Source organism: Phalaenopsis equestris, unplaced genomic scaffold (assembly GCF_001263595.1).
Source record: "Phalaenopsis equestris unplaced genomic scaffold, ASM126359v1 Scaffold000011, whole genome shotgun sequence".
Lineage (NCBI taxonomy): Eukaryota > Viridiplantae > Streptophyta > Magnoliopsida > Asparagales > Orchidaceae > Phalaenopsis > Phalaenopsis equestris.
This window is the reverse complement of record NW_018164453.1, coordinates 68,296-73,890: the sequence shown is the minus strand read 5'-3', so window position 1 is coordinate 73,890 and position 5,595 is coordinate 68,296.

Genomic DNA, 5,595 nt, shown 5'->3' with positions numbered 1-5,595 from the left:
AGCTCCTTCTCAAAGCCTCAAGTTTTCTCTTAAGCCTCCTCCCCTTTCATGTGAGGGGTGAGGCTCTATTTATAGTGTTTTGAGTGCAATTAATGCAGGAATATGAACCATTTTGATCGGACGGCCCGGAGAGCTTCCCTTGATCATATGACGTTTGATGGACATTTTAGTGTTTTAACGATGTCGGAATTGAGCAATCTTTGGCTCGTTGGATTCGTCTTTTTGAGATACACGATTCGATTATAAACTTGCTAGATTTGACATCTGTTTGACCTTTCAAATGCCTTCGGAAATCCTCCAGTAGTGGTTTAATGACTTGATCCGGGTCTGATTGGACTCGGATTGGACTAACTTTTATATCATTAGGTACATCTCATCGAGCCGATCAGTTTGACTATAATTTTGCTGAAATCAGAGCTCCAGATGACTCTTATCAAAGTTTGAATGTCTCTTGTTCAAAAAATTGCACTGAGATTCGTGTTAGTTGATGGAAATTTGTTGGCGGTGTATCAATTACCCCCCGATTTTCGGGCGAAATCATTTTTTTTTGTCCGAAAATATTAAGATCCATAAACTTTTCATAGTAGACGTTAAAAATTTAGATATATATACTTATTGCTATTACTAATTAAATAAGAATAAAATTTATCAATAAAATATAAATCAACTCAGCTCAGCTCAATTGGTAAGTGTATTTTGTTTTTTGCAGGTGATGAGGGTTTGAATCTCACCTTAAACCAAGAAATAAAAACAAAAATGTTTTTTACCTGTGGAGTAACGTGGGCCTGCGGGCCTGGATCCGAGGGTTTGCCCGGAATTGGAACGCAGGCCTACGGGTCTGGATCCGAGGGACTGGAACGCGGGCCTGGACCCGTGGGATTGGAACGGGGCCTGCGGGCCTGGATCCGAGGGCCTGGCCGGAATTGGAGGAATGCAAACGCGGGCCTGGATTGAAGGAATTCAGACTACGGGAAGGAATCCGGACCGCGGGAGAGGAATTCGAAGGGCCATAGAGTGCTAAAAACAACCAAAAAACAACCGAAATTAATTACAACCAAAAAACAATCGAAATTAATTAACTAATTAATTCAGAGAGTTTAAGGAGCTCTTAATCAGCAGAATTAAATAAAAACTGAAATTTAAATGCACATTTTTAAAATGTGAAGAGTTTTTTTTTAATTTATTTTAATTATCAGCTGTTTTAATTTTAATTAAGCCATAAAAGCAGAATTTGAAAAACTAAAAACTGATGGAATATGAAATGAAAAGTAAAAAACATAATTTGAAAAGCTAAAAACTGATGTAATATGAAATTAAAATTTTTTCTTTTATTGCTATTATTATTATTATTATATTTAATGATATGTCTCATATCATGTCTATAAATAGAAGCATTGGATGAGAGAAAAAATCACAAGTGAGGAGGAGGAGAAAATTATCTGATGTTGCGAAGAGTAGTTGCGGCGGAGCAAAGTGTTGTGGAGAAGAGTTGCGGTGAAGCGGAATAGTTGTGACGGCGTTGCGGCGAAGCGGAACGTTGCAGTGCAAAGTTCCAGCGAAGAGTTGCAGCAAAGTGTTGCGGTACAAATTTGTGGCGAAGAGTCGCGGCAAAGTGTTGCGGTGCAGATTTGTGACGAAGTGTTGCGGTGCAGATTTGCGGCGAAGTGTTGCAGTGAAGATTTGCAGCGAAGTGTTGCGGCGAAGAGGAAAGTCGTCCCCGTCCCGCGTAGCAGGCAAGCAACGGGTTCTTCTTTCTCGTTGAGACAGAGAGGAAAGTCGTCCCCGTCCTACATAGCAGGCAAGCAACGAGATCTTCTTTCTCGTTGCGGCAGGTCGTTGCAGCGACACGACGCGTTGCGGGGAAGAATTGCAACGACGCGACGCGTTACGGCGGTACATCGCGGCGATGTGTTGTGGCTTGATGACGCCTTGCGGCGGTGCGTCACGACAACACGTTGGACGGAGCATCGTGATGGTGCAACACATTGGATGTCCAATGCCACGTAAGCAGGTTACCTTGGAGATAAATCGCCAGTGTCCTTTGACTAGACTGGGGCTATGCATCATAATATTACTTGATGATGTTGTTTTGTATGAGAGGAGCCAACGAAAGTCCACTGAGGACTTATTAACCCATACGAGGTTATTTATGGAGCATTGCTCGCTCATGAACCTGTGTGGAAGGGATCATGTGCAGTCCACTAAGGACTGTTAACCTATCCAAGGTTGTTTACCGGATTTAAAACTCGACGATGTTAACCCATACGGAAGAGGTTAGATCAAATCCCCCTGGGATTGATCGTGCTCTAACTAAGGTACAACCGAAGTTGTGTATTTCTCAGGTCAAGAGCATGAGATGACTCGTTGATGAGCACTTATACTTTATAAAGATATTTTTATGTATGGGAAAGTAAGTGAATAATACTTAAGATACATTGATTATGCATGAGTTGCGATGTAATAACATATGTGGATTACATGACTGGGGTATTACTGATAATACTTGAGAAGATTTTCTGCACTCCAAGTCCGGGGTAGAATTTTCCCATCTGAACCCTTGAGTTTGAAAGTTCCAGGCTTGATCATGGTAGCCACGATATATGGGCCTTCCCAGAGAGGTGATAGTTTATTGCATTGGGGACCATGACCGGCGGCTTCAATGCTACGCAAGACCAGGTCACCGACGGAGATAGGTCAGGGTTTGACTCTTCGGTTGAAGTAGCGAGCAACTCTTTGGCGGTAGGAAGCAGTTCTGAGGTGGGCTACATCGCGTATTTCCGAGAGAAGATCCAACTGTTGTCGGAGCTTTTCTTCTTTGCTTTCCGAGTCGAAAGTCTTGACTCGGGGGTTTGGAATTCCGATATCAACGGGAATGACAGCCTCGGTGCCAAAACACAGGTTATATGGAGTTTCTCCAGTTGGAGTACGCGCAGTTGTGTGATAGACCCAAAGGACGTTGTGCAGCTCTTTTACTCATTGCCCCCCAGCCTTCTCAAGTCGAGTTTTCAATCCTTTGAGCACAGTACAATTCGTTACCTCTGTTTGTCCATTTGTTTGAGGGTGCACCACAACAGTGTGCACCAACTGAATGTGAAGATCCTTGCTGAATGATGTGAAAACCCTTCCAGTGAATTGAGTCCCATTATCAGTGATAATCTTTGCAGGAAGCCCAAAACGACAGATGATATTTTTCCAGATAAACTGTTTTGCATTTGCCTCAGTGATCTTTGCAAGCGGCTCTGCTTCTACCCATTTGGTGAAGTAGTCGACAGCTAGGATGATGAATTTTTGTTGTCCAGTAGCTATCGGAAATGGCCCCATGATATCTACCCCCCATTGAGCGAAAGGCTAAGCACTTAGAAAAGAAGTGAGTTCCACTGGTGGTGCATGTGTAAGATTTGAGTGTAGTTGGAAATTCTTGCATTTTTGCACAAACTCTAATGCATCTTGCTTGATCGTGGGCCAGTAGAAGCCTTGCCTCATTATCTTAAGAGCAAGTGCTCTGCCACCAAGATGCTCCCCACATATTCCTGAATGAACTTCTCGTAGAGCATAATCAGCTTCAGATGGAGGAAGACACTTGAGATATGGACCTACAAATGTCTTCTTGTACATTTCATCCCTTATAAAGATGAAGTTGGCCGCCATGCGTCAGATGCGAATTGATGTCGTAGCATCATCTGTAGTAGCATCATCTGGCAGTGTTCCGTCTTGAAGGAAAGAGATGATAGGATCCATCCAAGATGGCTCCCTTGGGTCATTTATAGACAGTATCTCCCATGGGCCATGGATGCTAGGAAAATGTATCTCCTCAATATACCTCCTTTTATAGAGATCTAAGTTGTTGAAGTCGCAAGCTTGAAGAGGGCATCAGCTCGAGTGTTATATTCCCGAAGTATATGAATGAGCTGACATGTTTCAATTTGGGCGAGAAGTGTTTTTACCAGACTGAGATATTGCACTAGTTGTAAGTTATGAGCGTCAAATTCTCCTTCTACTTGGGATGCAATAAGTTGTGAATCAGTGTATATAATCACATTTCGTACTTCACAGTTGATGACAAGCTTTAATCCGGTGACAAGCGCTTCATATTCAGCAACATTATTGGTGGCTGGGAATTTTAAACGAAGTCCGTACTCCAAAATGTCTTTCTTTGGAGAGATGAGTAGTATTCTTGCACCAGCTCTTGAGTTTCCAGATGCTCCGTCTACATATAGTGTCCATTGAGGTGACCGCGAAAGAGAAGAGGGTGGTTCATCAACAATAGGCACTGTACATTCTACCACAAAGTCGGTCAACACCTGTGATTTAATGTTTGGTCGCGGTAAATAATGGATGTCAAATTCTCCCAATTCTACTGATCATTTAACTAATCTTCCTGATGCTTCTGGTTTTTGTAGGATTGCCTTCAAAGGGAGTTGCGTATAAACACCAATAGTGTGAGCCTGGAAGTAAGGACATACGGATGAAGTCTCCTTGCTGAGAATACCAGGGCTAATGCAGTCTTGACTGACGTAATATACTGGTTTCTCAATTGTGTTTTCTATTCTGACTAGGACAGAGCTTATTGCATGAAGTGAAATAGCCAAATAGATAAATAACATTTCCCCTTGGATGGGTTTTAAGAGAAGGGGCGGTGAAGCCAGATATGCCTTAAGTTGTTCGAAAGCGATCTGACAGTCATCTGTCAATTGAAAACTAGTGTTCTGTGCTCCTCTTAATATTTTGAAGAACGACAGATACTTATGTCCAGAACGAGCTAAGAATCGGGATAGGGCGGCTATATGACCATTCAGTCGTTGCACCTCCTTGATATTCCTTGGAGGCACCATTTCTGTCAACGCCTAGATTTTTTCTGGGTTTGCTTCAATCCCACGATGGGTAACCATAAATCCCAGAAACTTCCCTGATGTGACCCCGAAAGCACATTTAGTGGGGTTAAGTTGTAAGTTATACTGACGAAGGAGTTGGAAACATTCCTCCAGAAGAGAAATGTGTTGGGATGCTTCCAAACTTTTTACTAACATGTCATCAACATAAACCTCCATTGTACGCCTGAGAAGTTTTTTAAAGGCCTTATTCATGAGTCGTTGATAAGTTGCACCAGCATTTTTTAACCCGAATGACATAACCTGATAACAGTATAAGCTCTTATATGTTTGAAAATAGGTGGCCTCCTCGTCCATTGGGTTCATCTTTATTTGATTGTATCCTGAGTATGCATCCATAAAACTTAGCATCTGATGTCCAGACGTGACATCAACGAGTTGATCTATGCGCGAGAGGGGAAAATTATCCTTTGGGCAAGCTTTGTTGAGGTCTGTATAGTCGACACACATTCTCCATGAACCATTAGCTTTTTTCACCATGACGACATTGGCCAGCCATGCAGGATGGTGTACTTCCCGTATGAACATTGCTTCGAGAAGCTTGTTGACTTATTGTTCAATAGCTTGTAAGCGGCCTGGGGCAAAACTGCACTTCTTCTAGATAACCGGTTTAAAGGTCGGGTCTGCCCTTAAAGAGTGCATGATTATTTCTGGATCAACTCCAGACATGTCGGCTGGAGTCCATGCAAAAATGTCTTGTTCCTTC